Genomic DNA, 16,881 nt, shown 5'->3' with positions numbered 1-16,881 from the left:
AATCTATAAGTTAGTCTACACCTTTTGACTTCTACTTTTAAACTACTTTAGCTTAAAATGCTAAATAAATATTTTTAATATAAAACTTTAGTGGAAAATGTGAAAATCCTTCTTGATTGAAATTGAATACAAAATGTATACATATAGTAAAATTAATCTTAAAATTCTTAAAATTCAAGTTGTGAATCTTTGTATGCCCATTACTATTCTAAAGTGCAAAAATATATCCACATTGTTTAAAATGTTATTTCCTATTCACTATTTAATGAGCTTACTTATTACCCATCAACTACCAAGTGGGTTTAATCTATCATTGTGTCCATAATACATTCATTACCCCTTTGTGTAGCACCCTAAATACTCCATATTATCCTTCTTGGGCACATTACATTCCACTATTATTCACTTGTTTCATCCCAAAACCATGAGAAGAAATCATATAATATGACTTGCTAACTAATTTAGCCAATTAACACCATGCATAAGCATCCATCCATCATAGTGAAAATGTGGATATGGGGTCCGACTATGGTATTTACTCCTTGCTCTTGATTCTAGCTAATTATTTTGTTCCATGTCTTTATTGTTCTACTTTGATACCCTTATGCATTTATTTTAGTTGTATATATTCCTCCTTATAGGGTGTCTTAGTTGTATTACCCATTTGCAGAGTTGCGATCACAACCTTTTTTTTTTGTTGGTTCTCCCTTTGAGACTAGAGATGAGTGGGGAGTTGGGGGCAAGATTATCCCCCTCTTTTAGCCTTGGACAACCTGCAAGAAAATTCAACCACACTAGGAGGATCTACTCCTTTGAGATCCCCCAACTATAATAGCAACACTAGTGTCAATAGCTCACAAATGTAAAGGGAGATTCCCCCCTAAGAGAGCTTGTCCAACACTTGTCAAAGAGTATTTTTGGCAACTAGCAAATTGTGAGGTGAAGACCTGGGCCTTGATCTCCCCTTCCACATGACCCTCTACAGACTATTGTGATACTATTGTGATAGCTTAAGTATACCTGCAACTTAGTCCTTAAAAGCACAAGATTGTAGGAGAAAACCAAGAAGAAAAGGCATAAAAGATCAACTCAATGCATAAGAGAGTATTTTCACAAATAGTTTCTTTGTATTAATGCGTCAAAATCATCTCCTAATCAACAACACTTACTAGAGGAGAGACTAGCCTTTTGTAAAACTTTTCTTAATGGTTAGATAACGACTAGCTAATGGCTAGTTGGACTCTTCCTCTATAATATGTTTTTACTAGTCATCCACATGTTGAAGACTCAATAACTTTTAATTAAAACCAATTCATGAATTTTCCCACTAAGGGGTTGAATTGACTCAAGATTCCTTTGGAGGTCCAAGAAGAAGTGTGCATATACGGAAACTGGGCATATACGGAAGATGTAGGCATATACGGAAACTGGGCATATACAGAAGATGTGCGCATATACGGAAGATGTGGGCATATACGGAAACTGGGCATATACGGAAGATGTGCGCATATACGAAACTGGGCATATACGGAAGATGTGCGCATATACGAAACCTGGGCATATACGGAAGATGTGCGCAATTATGGAAACTAGGCATATACGGAAGATGTGCGCATATACAGAACCTGGGCATATACGGAAGATGTGCGCATATAAGGAAACTGGGCATATACGGAAGATGTGCGCATATACGGACACTGGGCATATACGGAAGATGTAGGCATATACAAAAACCAGGCATATACGGAAGATGTACGCATATACGGAAGATGTGGGCATATACGGAAGATGTGCGCATATATGGAAACTGGGCATATACGGAAGATGTGCGCATATACGGAAGATGTGGGCATATACAGAAACTGGGCATATACGGAAGATGTGCGCATATACGGAAACTGGGCATATACGGAAGATGTGCGCATATATGGAAACTGGGCATATACGGAAGATGTAGGCATATACGGAAGATGTGGCCATATACGGAAACTGGGCATATATGGAAGATGTGGGCATATACGGAAGATGTGCACATATACGGACACTGGGCATATACGGAAGATGTGGGCATATACGGAAACCGGGCATATACGGAAGATGTACGCATATACGGAAGATGTGGGCATATACGGAAGATGTGCGCATATATGGAAAATGGGCATATACGGAAGATGTGCGCATATACGGACACTGGGCATATACGGAAGATGTAGGCGTATACGGAAACCGGGCATATACGGAAGATGTACGCATATACGGAAGATGTGCGCATATACGGAAGATGTGGGCATATACGGAAACTGGGCATATACGGAAGATGTGCACATATACGGAAACTGGGCATATACGGAAGATGTGGGCATATACGGAAGATGTGCGCATATATGGAAACTGGGCATATACGGAAGATGTAGGCATATACGGAAACTGGGCATATACGGAAGATGTGCGCATATACGGAAGATGTGGGCATATACGGAAACTGGGCATATACGGAAGATGTGCGCATATACGAAACTGGGCATATATGGAAGATGTGCGCATATACGAAACCTGGGCATATACGGAAGATGTGCGCATATACGGAACCTTGGCATATACGGAAGATGTGCGCATATACGGAAACTGGGCATATACGGAAGATGTGCGCATATACGGAAACTGGACATATACGGAAGATGTGCGCATATACGGAAACTGGGCATATACGGAAGATGTGCGCATATACGGAAACTGGGCATATACGGAAGATGTGCGCATATACGGAAACTGGGCATATACGGAAGATGTGCGCATATACGGAACCTGGGCATATACGGAAGATGTGCGCATATACGGAAACTGGGCATATACGGAAGATGTGCGCATATACGGAAGATGTGCGCATATACGGACACTGGGCATATACGGAAGATGTGGGCATATACGGAAACCGGGCATATACAGAAGATGTACGCATATACGGAAGATGTGGGCATATACGGAAGATGTGTGCATATATGGAAAATGGGCATATACGGAAGATGTGTGCATATACGGACACTGGGCATATACGGAAGTTGTGGGCATATACGGAAACCGGGCATATACGGAAGATGTACGCATATACAGAAGATGTGGGCATATACGGAAGATGTGCGCATATATGGAAAATGGGCATATACGGAAGATGTGCGCATATACGGACACTGGGCATATACGGAAGATGTAGGCATATACGGAAACCGGGCATATACGGAAGATGTACGCATATACGGAAGATGTGCGCATATACGGAACATGGGCATATACGGAAGATGTGCGCATATACGGAAGATGTGCGCATATACGGAAATTGGGCATATACGGAAGATGTGGGCATATACGGAAGATGTGCGCATATACGGACACTGGGCATATACGGAAGATGTGGGCATATACGGAAACCGGGCATATACGGAAGATGTACGCATATACGGAAGATGTGGGCATATACAGAAGATGTGCGCATATATGGAAAATGGGCATATATGGAAGATGTGCGCATATACGGACACTGGGCATATACGGAAGATGTAGGCATATACGGAAACCGGGCATATACGGAAGATGTACGCATATACGGAAGATGTGCGCATATACGGAACATGGGCATATACGGAAGATGTGCGCATATATAGAAACTGGGCATATACGGATGATGTGGGCATATACGGAAGATGTGCGTATATATGGACACTGGGCATATACGGAAGATGTAGGCATATACGAAAACCGGGCATATACGGAAGATGTACGCATATACGGAAGATGTGCGCATATACGGAACATGGGCATATACGGAAGATGTGCGCATATACGGAAGATGTGCGCATATACAGAAACTGGGCATATACGGAAGATGTGGGCATATACGGAAGATGTGCGCATATACGGACACTGGGCATATACGGAAGATGTGGGCATATACGGAAATCAGGCATATACGAAAGATGTACGCATATACGGAAGATGTGGGCATATACGGAAGATGTGCGCATATATGGAAAATGGGCATATACGGAAGATGTGCGCATATACGGACACTGGGCATATACGGAAGATGTAGGCATATACGGAAACCGGGCATATACTGAAGATGTACGCATATACGGAAGATGTGCGCATATACGGAACATGGGCATATACGGAAGATGTGCGCATATACAGAAACTGGGCATATACGGATGATGTGGGCATATATGGAAGATGTGCGTATATATGGACACTGGGCATATACGGAAGATGTAGGCATATACGAAAACCGGGCATATACGGAAGATGTACGCATATACGGAAGATGTGCGCATATACGGAAAATGGGCATATACGGAAGATGTGGGCATATACGGACACTGGGAATATACGGAAGATGTAGGCATATACGGAAACCGGGCATATACGGAAGATGTACGCATATACGGAAGATGTGCGCATATACGGAAAATGGGCATATACGGAAGATGTGCGCATATACGGAAGATGTGCGCATATACGGAACCTGGGCATATACAGAAGATGTGCGCATATACAAAAGATGTGCGCATATACGGAAACCGGGCATATACGGAAGATGTACGCATATACGGAAGATGTGGGCATATACAGAAGATGTGCACATATACGGAAACTGGGCATATACGGAAGATGTGCGCATATACGGAAGATGTGGGCATATACAGAAACTGGGCATATACGGAAGATGTGCGCATATATGGAAACTGGGCATATACGGAAGATGTGGGCATATACGGAAAATGGGCATATACGGAAGATGTGGGCATATACGGAAGATGTGTGCATATACGGAAACTCGGCATATACGGAAGATGTGCGCATATACGGAAGATGTGGGCATATACAGAAACTGGGCATATACGGAAGATGTGCGCATATACGGAAGATGTGCGCATATACGGACACTGGGCATATACGGACACTGGGCATATACGGAAGATGTAGGCATATATGGAAACCGGACATATACGGAAACTGGGCATATACGGAAGATGTGGGCATATATGGAAGATGTGCGCATATACGGAACCTAGGCATATACGGAAGATGTGCGCATATACGGAAACCAGCACTGAAACCTTATTGTAAACCCTAGTTCAGCGCGCTTGATGCGGAGCTCCTTTGGAAATGACTCCTTTCTACTTATATATATTACACAACCTATTACTAACTTACATTTAATATATCACTTTGTAATATTTTGTGTGTATGTGTGTAATTTATATATTTCTCTCTCACACACACATAGTTTTTTAAGATAACTATACTATAGATTACATTCTAGGCACAATCCTTTAATGTCTCTTATCAAATGTTTTCGTTATAAGGATGAGCCAGGTATTGACGACATATAACATCAATTTGGCAATATTCGTGAATTATAAGATATCGCAGGTGATATGAAATCGATTAAAAATGAATTATTGTACAACATATTCAACCACCTAATCCAATTATATTAAGTGACAATATTCAAATTTGGATTGAAATTAATGTAGTTGACATTAAGCTAGCTAGAAAGATGTGGGTTAGGATTGAGTTTCAATTCATGATGTAAATAATTATATTGTACATATTATTGGGTATAGTTTCATGGCCCATATTCAACATATCCATGGATACTACAAAAATGAATTCAACATTAAAAATCCTAATCATGAACATGATAAAAAGAACTCTAAAATTACTACATTATTAAACTCAATTATGTATAAGTAAGCAATACTACTAATTTATATTTATGAAGTCAGTATCTAGTTGTGTGCTCATCTAGTATTGGTGGTTCAATCACCACATTGGCATAAATTCATGTTGATTGTAATATTTTTTAAAAATCTTAATACATATCCTCATCCTTGATCCACGTTTCTAAATATTGTGACTTTACTCAATCTTGCAAAAGACTTTTCCTTCTATCATGTCATGAAACAAATCCTTAATCCTTAAAAAGATATTTATTTTTAATAGATTCTTTATTCAATTATCTATAATCAATATATAATTTGAATATTTATTTTTTTACATAAACATAAATTCTCCCATTATCTTTTTTAATAGATTCTATATTTAATTATCTATAATCAATATATAATTTAAATATATATATATGTTTTTTACATAAACATAAATGCTCGCCATGGTGAAACTCTAGTGTGAATGTATCCTTTATATAACGATTCCTACCATTATATTTTAAACTTTATATGATTTTAGAGTACTCATATGGTATAGAGCTTCATATATAATAGGCTCAACTTTAAGAACGAGGCCTAACGTAATATCTACTTTTAGGTTTGGAAAATTATAAATATATCATTTCAAAAAACATAATCAAATTTTGTAAAACTAAATAATATTCAAGTTTTGTTCTTAATAGATCTACCACTGCCATAAATAACTTAATAATTGTGACTAACAATTATGTTTGATAATTTATTATCTTGTAAAGTTGATCTCTTATTTATAAATTTGATCTCTTATTTATAGATACATACTTTTGAATGGCATGAACTATTTTCTTGTTCCCTCTATAGTTAATAAAATAAAAAGGCCACAAATAATTAATAGTTGTGACTCACATTATGTAACATAATTTATTATTATGTAAAGTTAATATCTTACTTATAAACATATATTTTTGAATAGCATAAATTATTTACATATTTTTTTTTATCTTTAATATAATAAAAATATTCATTACAACAATAAGCTCAAGCATGGTGTGGCCCAAACCAATTCCTCTTCGAATGCATCCCAAAAAGATTTATAATAGATAAAATATTTAATATTCAACACAAATTAAAAGTTATTTCATCTCATCTCATTACAATTTCATTCACTTTCCTCTTAATTTTAGTGACTCTTAATTTTTAGTGGCTATTTGAAGTAATCTTAACTTGTTATTCCTAACAAACTTGGTGATTACAACCTAAATTTTGAAATTAATTAAAACTTAAATAAATGAGGTTTGAATTTTAACTTAAACTTTGACATAGAAAATTAACAATCGACTTGATTATCTTTCAACACCCTCATATTAGAAACATTTAACACATTATTCACCATTAAACAATTATTTTTCAATTACATACCAGAAAGTTTTATAATAGATTAAATATTCAATATTCAATCCAAATTAAAAATTATTTCATCTCATCTCATTATAGTTTCAATCACTTTCCCCTTAATTTTAGTGGCTCTTTATTTTTTAGTGGATAAATGAAATAATCCTAGCTTGTTATTACAACCTAATATAACTATTACCAACTTTAAAATTAAAGCTAATATTTACCAACTTTGAAATTAATTAAAACTTAATTACAACCCAATATAATTATTACCAACTTTGAAATTAATTAAAACTTAAATAAATAAGGTTTGAATTTTAACTTAAACCTTGGCATGGAAGATTAACCTTGGCTTTGATCACAAAGAATTTTGGTAAACCTTAAAGAATTGGATAATTTCTAACTTAACTTATAAACTTGATAATTTGTAACTAATAAAAACAAAATCCGTTACAACTATTCATCAAAAAGTAATGTAACATTGATAGAATATAACATCGGATCCACATAAGGATTTAAAATTCAATGGAGATGTTGTCATAAACACAAATATAAATTTATGTATTTTTTATTCAAAATAGGTCCAACTATACATGTTTCTTTTTTTACAAAATAGAACTTCATTTCCAACATAAATAATGGAATCTCATGCCCATCAATGACATAATAGAAAAACAACATCATGATCGATCTACCATATGGGTCTCTAAGTCACCCTCGTCCCATGAGGCACTCCCAGGTGGATTTCCAAATTGATGTCTCTGCAAAAAAGTACAATAATCAATTAGTTGTAAAAATTGAAAGGCATATAATCAATTTCATAAATTCATGTTGATATTTTGATCAAATACTCATTCTCACCGTGAGGATTTGAGGCAATGGAGAAGACAACCCTTCCTAGGTAGATGGCGGAGCACTTGGTGACGGATATAGGCATGGTTCAGGGGCGCTGGATAAAGGCATGGTGGATGTGAAATATGGAAAAGGTAGTGGGTGCGGGCGACGATACACCCCCACCGGTTGTACAATACTGGGAAGAACTCTAGGCCGGGGGATTGACCTAGGGGGGGGAATTGGAATGTTAAGGGTGGACGATTGAAAAAATGAGAATGGTGGATGATTGAAGGGTAGGGGTGAGCATTGGGAAGGTATTACAGAGGTGGTTATAGGCATGGAAGAATTTGTGGAGGAAAGAGGTGGTGGGTGTGGGCGATGATACATCTTAATTGGTTCAACAATAGGGGGGGGCACCCTTGGGGAGGATATTGGGGTGTTAATCGCTGAAGCAGTGTCCCCAATGCTAGATCTTTTTTCGGTAGCATGTTCATCGAATAAACGAATTCGACAACTTGGAATGGCGTGAGATGTGGGTCCCTCAGCTGTAACAATAAAAATAGTTCGTATAGTCATGCAAATGTGTTGAACATGATAATATATCGCATTTAACGTAAAACAATGCATAGCATGACATTTCCATACCAATATTGGGTATAATAGAATCTTGAATTATCTCAGGCGCGTGGTCCATATTTCCTTGTTTTTGAGAAGATGACTCCAATTGTTCATCCATTCTTTTTTTCCTTGCATGAACTCGTCCAACCCTTTCAAATTGTAGTATATCTGTCCCTGACTTTGACTTGCGACCACATCGCCTCTTTTTATTTACTGGACTCAAGAAACTATGTTTTCTCTTGGTAGTGATCTTGGATGGAGTTATAGTATTGAAAAAAAATTTGTTGTATTCTTGACATGCTTTGTCTACCAAGTTGTTCAATGCATATGCCTGTTCCAAATTTGTAGGTATTATGGATCTCAATTTCTCAAGAGTTGATGAGTTAACACGTTTTATCTCATCATGTTCAGAGATTGCACTATCTTGTCGTACATTGGTCGATTCAACATTGTATGAGAAATTCTCTAAATTATCAATGCTTGTTTCATTATGATAATTCAGATTGGGAGGAGAATCAAAGCATGGAAAAAGCTCTGTTTGGATTTCTGGGACCAATATGGGTGTTTCATTCAAATCAAATAAAATTCTAGGCCTTTCTGTCGTGGGATCAGTGACACCGGGTGCTACATTTTCACCCAAAATAGTGTTACTCACTAACATCTCAACTTTCAATACATGTTTACAGATATTTCCATTTAGGGCCCAATTGCAATTGCAGAAGTGTAGATTAGAACCCTTATATATGACATTGTACCAAATGTCACGAGTATCCTTATTTTGGCTATGAACCCAGTAGTCATTACTCTTTTCATCAGGCACACAATCTTCATTTGGGATTTTCTTAGCTCTACACTTGGATGAATTCAGTTGTTCCTGTATTTTTCTGGGTCGTACAAAACCAGCTTCTTTTAAACGGTGCATATGATTGTAAAATAATACAACCTTTGTCAACAAAACATAGATTAACCAATCAACCCTTCTGTGGCATGCATTGTTCTTCTCACATAGGTACCTTTCCTTGATATACCGATGGTAAGATTCAATGGCGTTGTTCGTATCTTGGTTTGAATGTGGAAAATTTCTGTATGCTTTTGCCCACATATCTGTAGAAAGAAATTTATTAGTTATATATTAATAAGTATACATATGACATGAAAAATAGAGTCATTATAACCACCAATAAGAAGCTTACATATTTTGTCATTGGACAGCCAAGTATTTCTAAAATATTCCAAAAATCTCTTTTGTTCACTGAATTCTTCAAATAAGCTTTCAACCTTCTTTCGCACAGATTCATCATCTTTACACATGTGCATGATTTCACCTAATCCACGAAAAATGCGTATTTGGTTTTCCCTCCCTTTGACCTTGTTTCCAACATTTTTCAACCATGCACGACGAACATGCCAAACACATAATAATACTTTGCACTTGATCGTAGACCTGCAATAACATAATTTTTAGTGAGATTATACATTAACAATATTTTTTATGCCTCTTGTAAAAATAATAAGCACATCACCTCAATGCTTCAATTTCAGCAGTAGCATCATCCGTGATGAAGGCAAGAACATGCCAATCTGGTCGCTCTTTGTTTCCAATTGCAAGTAAGGCCAACATCCATTTAGAAAGATCAGCTATAGTGTTGCGTGATGATATCACCCAAGCTATTGGAACCCCATTGTGATGTTCGTCGAAAACCATTAAGGTGTACAATTGATACTGCATTACAAAAAATATGCATAATTATATTTATATACGATACATGCATTAATATGAGGTTAAATAAATGAATCGGATTTAGGATAAATATGTACTCACCCCGTACTTATTTGTACTAAAGGTTGAATCCATTGAGATAATATTATTGTGAGAGTATTTTAGCATCATTGAACACATCCACTTTGTTTGTATGCCTATGATAAAAGGGATATTTTCAACAAGATCTTGTTTTTGGTAGAAGAAAAAACTCTCTGGGTTTTCCTTGTACCAGCACTCCACACTCTTTGGATCACTTTGATCTTTAACATACTCTAGCCTTATGATATCATTGTAAATGTTACTTATATCTTTTTTTGTCATGTAGGTATCTCGAGGTATCCCTGTGTATAACTCACCGGATCCATCCTTCACATTAGAGATGAACTTGTCCCATATCATTGTAACATTAAAACCTCTTTTAACAAAATGTTGGACTCTAGATCGCATTTGCCAACTTAAATGTGGTGCATAATTGAATCTCATGGACCTTCCGATTGCATCTGTCCCATGACAAATAACATTGGATTCATCAATATGTCTACATGCAGTATATATTATTACAGCATCATCTGGTCTCATCACAAGTCGTCGCACAAAGAAGTGACATTGGCAACCAACTTTAATACTTTCATGTCGATTGCGGGTTGTCTTTGGATCTGATGATGCACTCCTAATTCTCCTTGTCGACTGTGGACCATATGAACACCAATAACTGTACGTAAAAAAATTACTACAAATTAGATATAATATTTATGCATATTGAAAAAATTACACATATCTTGAAAAAGCATATAGAGACTCACACACTGTACTCCAAGAATGTTGAGTAATTGGTGACTTTGATATCCTCTATTTTTTTACTACGATGATTCTTAAGAAGAAATTGGGTGGGTGCACTTTCATTTGATTCCTCTCCACTTATGAAATCATCAAGACGACAATATGGAATAACTGCAACTTGGTCCCCCTCAATCTCTGTCCATGTTAAGTCTTCTGCTGAAAATTGTATCATATCTTCCGGGTCTTCAACTTCCAACTCGTTAATCCTCCCCCACTTATTCATTCTTAAAATACCTATACAAATTGCATTGAAAATAATTTAGCTTGAGTAAATAATATGGTCTTCATCAATGCATAGCGTACTAAGCATGGAAGTCTCATTTTTTAGTAATATTCAGGGGATCTTAGATGACATTGTACGATAACTAAGATCATAAGAAATTGGGTCATTAATAAGCTTAAATATCTCTGAAAAATTTAGACTAACCCATGCATGACATATGAATTCTTTCTGGAGGTGGGGCCACCATGTTATTGTCGAGGGGCGACTTGTGATGAATCGCTGCGTTGGAATTGGTCAAAGGGAACTGCCTAACACTGACACATAAGATGGTGCGTTAATGGGTCCCTTCAAATAGGGATGAAAGGGAGAGACATAAAACCTGTCCCCAACAAACCCCCAATATCAAGAGTAATAAGCTTGAAGATTACCAATGCTAGGGAATTCCAAGGTTAATAACAAATGAACAAAACAAGGCTCTGATACTGGGGTTGACCTTGGGGTACATATTGAGGCTGGGGTTGACCTTGAGGAATGTATTGTACCACTGGTATATACTGTCCTTGAGGTTGCCCCCCAGAAGCAATTTGTGTCCTCACCCCGAATTCTACGGGATGTCCTCAACAATTCGGCCACGGAAATAATCTCAGGAGACTGGCCCCGAAGTCTACGCGACTGTCTCGGTAATTCCGCCACAGTTAAAGACTTTTAACTACTGCACACGCAAACAAAGTAAAATCTCAAAGAAAACTGCCTAAAGTCTCTAAAGAACCAAACAAATTTGAAGCACACGCCTAAAGAATCTAGAGCATCAAACCAAGCACAAACAGTAGCCTTCCGGACTGAAAGCGCTAGTTGGAGATGAAACCCAACATCGCCGGATTCAATACAGAAGTGGCGGGTGGAACAGTTACCCCGGCAACCTGCTTAATGAATAGACCGGCACAAGTTCCTCCACTTTAACCGTCTCGAGTGAAGTGAACCCCCGGAAAATCCAAGTGAGTCTAGCCGACGTCTGCTCCAGGTACAGTGGGATCTTCCCTCCACCGTCACCTCGGTAGAATCCTAAAGATTATGGTCACTAAGGTTACCAACAGCAACAAGTACACCTGGGGGAACAGTCTACACTCCGACAACACGCAAGGGCAGAGTATCAAGCTCAATCCCCTTGCCGGCTCCTTGACAATAATCCAAGGTTTACCGACAAGTGACCCCTGGCTCCTCGACAATGGTTAATCCGAGGTTTACCGTTTGTAATACGTGCGTGTCTGGCGTCGTTCCCAACGAGGGAGGATTGATCCCCTCACTGGTTCGGACACGAGCTCGTGCTTCTCCTTTAAGAGGAGCTTTCCCAGAGTATAAATGAAACAACTAGATTTAATCTATCACAAGATAAGCTACTTGTTTGGTTTTGTTGTCTTGGAGAGTTTATTACTCTCCTACTCCAAGAAACTAGCCTGATCTATATTGGTGTTTCAGAGCCCTAGTAAATAAAAAGTTTCTAAGTTGATTTTACTTTAAGCGTTAATTTTATGGCTTTCTTAAGACAAAAGGTAGTGGAGATGAAACTGGTGGTGTGTAGACTCGACTCTCAACCACTACAAATATGCACCTAAGATGATTTACACTACTTTTCTTTTTCAATGAATCTCCTAGCTAAGAGAGTTGGAAGAATGCAAATTTTATAGAAAACAACTTTCTTAACAAAGACAATCAAAGAAACAATTTTCTTTATCTTTTCAAAACATGCAACTCATGACCACTAATTATTCACGAAATTTCCTTTTTCTTCAAAAGACTAAAAATGCTTAAATAATCTAAGTACAAAGGGTTTTTACACTTGATTCCCATTGTTCAAAGTTTAGAGTAGCTTAGTGTGTGTAGTGAAATGTGTGTGTAAGTGACATAGTGAACATACAAAGTTTGTAGTCATGTGGATATTCGATGATCCTTTTCAAATTCGTCTACTTACAGTAAATTATGTTTGTTCCTTACCTGCAAATAAAATAATGTGTGGTTGATGGGCCACTTACTTCCTTCCTATTACACTATGTGAGCCTAAAAAGGGAGATGAAAAACTTAGTGCTTTCAGAAAGATTTTAGATGCAAGCCCAGGATCGTCTAAAAGACGCAAGGGAAGCAGGGGCTACTCCCTTTCTTTAATAACACCAGTTCCTAGTCCCAATGCTAATGAAGTAAAGATGCTTTGGTTAGTAAAAAATATGAGTGAATTATGGGCCACTTACTCCTTTGCTAATTAAACTATTTGACTTCGGTAAAAGAGCAAAACAAATTGAAAAAATGTGTGGATTATGGCCACTTACTTTTCCCGTTATTAAGCTATGTGTGAAATGTAAAATTTTTAAAGTAAATGCTAAGTAATTGCCCTACTAATACTGATTATTAAAACAATCTGAACTATATGGAACAAAATTGCAGAGGTGAAGGCAATTCACTAAAGGTTGCCAGCCACCCATGAAAGAAAAATTACAATGATTGTTTTTGTTCTTTGTAAACTGTGGGGTTAGGCTCTGCACAAGCGAGCGAATTGTGTGTCAATCTGCAAGAAAATGATAAGTGTTAAGCCAAATTATAGATATTAAGAGTGACAATGATTATAAGCAATATGCATTATCAATGTTCTAAATTTAAACTTATATGATTAAAGTACAACGTATTTTATAAATGATACTATACTAGAAATAATTTGACTAAAATTTACAATCTCATTAAAACAAATTTGTATTGAAGAACTAAAGGCAAAATTTATACCTTTACCATAAATTCAGTTAAATTAAATGACATCTTAAGCAATAACACAAGGCCATGTGCAAGAAAATTAAAGTAGAGTATGAAGAAGTATCAGAGTACTTTGTAAAATAAATGTAGAGATAAAAAACTATACTAATTATATGTTATTAGTCAATCTGAACTGCATTATCTAATATTTTTTCTCAAAACTTTGGAATGAGTGGATATTTATGGTAGGAATGTAGCTTGAATATGATATAGATTTAATACATTAAATTTTTTATGATACATTCCATTAAATAAATTCAATAATCTAAAAAAATTATGATGCATTCCATTAAATAAACTTAACAAATTAAAATTAAAATTATCTCAGTTTCACACACTGAATAAAAAAATCTTAAAAAAACATATAAAAATAACAGCATTAAACTACATTTCATGTTAAAATTTATAATGAATTATATAAATATCATTAAATCCATCATAAAATTTAGGTAAATAATTAAAAAATTAAAAAAAGAAACAACTCGTAAAATTTAATAATTTTAATAATTACCTTTTTAATTTTGGACAATCTCTTACACTATTTAACGAAGGAGGAATTGCACACTATGAATCCTTAGTATCCTATCCATGTTGGAGAGGGAAAAAAAATCCCAAATTTCTACCACTGTTCTATTGATTGGTCCTACTGATGGGGATGAACAAAAATGAGTCTAATCCTATATCCAATATAATTCTATGTATAGTACTCAAAACTGTCAATGTAAAAAGTGTATGTATGAATTTGGGGTAATACATTGAAAAACTCAAGGCACTATTCTTTCTCTTGTACACTTCACTTGATTTGTCTGTAGATCTTCCAGTGTACCATCCACCATAGTTGTAACTTTTAGTGCCAATAGTAACCCAAAAATGTCTTTGCACCATCCACACTAGGGAAATAAGGTGGTTCAAAATATATATGACGTAGGGCATCACAAGCACCTAGATATGATGGACCCTTCATTTCAGTGCTACCCATGGTTGTTACTACCAGCTGCTGATATGAGAAGAAAAACCTTTTCACCGCTGCTTCTATTGCCTGGAAGGCCAACAGAACATGTATTGTTGCAACATGGTAAGCACCTGAAGTGTTATGTGAGCACAGTCCATGTGAATGAAACAAATGCATAAGTGCCTCCTGGACCCTTGGTCCACCCTTTGGATCAGCCTCAACACCGATGACTTTGGGTACCAGATGCCTTAGTTCCTTGCATGCATTTGTAAGGTCTCTAAGGGGGGCAGACCGAAGGCAATATGCGCCTGCAAGTGTACTAGTGCTACTAATTGCCAACTGGTGTTTAAGGCAAAGGAAATCATCTGGGTCCATCACTAGAAGCAAATTCACAATTTCTGTGAGCATGTTCCACATCCTTTCAACCATCCAACAGTCTGCGGATGCTTCTACGAAATCCCCAGAGTCTATTCTTTCATATACTCTCTGCAACAATTCTTGGCCTACAAATACCCACGCCTCAAAGATCTGGAGGACATTGCAAAGTTTGGCATCTTCTAGATTATGGAACTGTTTATGTTGTTTTAAAGAGTGCAAATATCTTGGCTTGCAGATTCTATCATATTCAAGAAGAGGCTTACCTGACATATTTGGTTCCCCCAGACCTAAAGTGAAGGGAGTCCTCTGCATATGGCCTTCAATGGCAAGCCATATTCTAGAAACCATAGCTTCAGCGCTTTTCCATGTACCCAAACGAGGAAGTAAGCTCTCTTCACTTGTTCTGCTAACCACAGGTAAAGCACCAAGTCTCTGCCATACCTCATGGAAAACTTTCCATGAGAGAACACCACTACTTACTGACAACTGAAGAGTGGGAACCTGCTTGTCATTTTCACAAATCATTGAAATCAACTCAATCTGGGAACTAATTAAGGATTCAAGCCTTCTCTTCCATTCCTCTTTGTCAATGTAAGTCCTTGTGTCACAGAGCACAGACGAAACAAACTGAAAAGTAATCTCCAATGACTGTAAGGCAGCCTTTACCAACCCCTCTCTAGACCAACCAGGCCATTCCTTGAATTTCCACATGGCACTGAGCTCGGGGAGATGCACATACTGCTCGTAACCCGCACACTCCATGGGGGAGGGCTCTATGGATTCTCCAACAAAGGCAAAATAGGATGCCATTTTTTTATAGGACATATTTTTTTCCTGCAAATATAACGAGGAGAGTAAAGACACTAATGCTCTCCATATACCATAATCTAAAAAGAACAACATAATAATAGAATAAACACTAAAATACATTTTAAACGCTATATATAATACGTTACTGGACAAAAAACATATCTATTTGTTGCAACTAAACTTTTTATGTAGATGATAAAAACTCAACACATAAATAATGAAAAGAGTTAAATAATGTCAACACATAAATATAAATTTTTCCAGTTAACAAAGTGAATAGATATAAGCTAAATATACGGTGGTTGGTCAGTGTCACTTTGGGATTTTTTTATTATGAAACGAAAAAGTAAATTTACTTCAAACTCGTACATTCTCGTTGTATTTTCGTATGTTTGTTGAGATTATGGTTTCTTAGTCAAGTTGTGAGATTTATTTAAGATGTAGATCGTATTTATCAGGAATTTGTCCCAACTCTTTAGCTGATTTGTAATACCTTAAATGTATCTACTTTCATGCTAGTGAATCTAGAGGTTGAGTGAGAGATTCTCAATTTTTTCATATTTTG

The 16,881-nt window shown here is 36.7% G+C and overlaps 1 pseudogene; it reads right to left on the bottom strand.

The window, feature by feature from the left end:
- Nucleotides 1–15,023: 15,023 nt before the first annotated feature.
- On the bottom strand, nt 15,024–16,316 carry LOC149209829 (nematode resistance protein-like HSPRO2 pseudogene; annotated as a pseudogene).
- Nucleotides 16,317–16,881: the final 565 nt, after the last annotated feature.

Source organism: Pinus tabuliformis, chromosome 1_2 (assembly GCF_031772625.1).
Source record: "Pinus tabuliformis cultivar Carrire ecotype Pingquan chromosome 1_2, CPIR1, whole genome shotgun sequence".
NCBI lineage: Eukaryota > Viridiplantae > Streptophyta > Pinopsida > Pinales > Pinaceae > Pinus > Pinus tabuliformis.
Note: the sequence above shows the minus strand (reverse complement) of the source record. Positions and strands in the feature narration are given on the sequence as shown.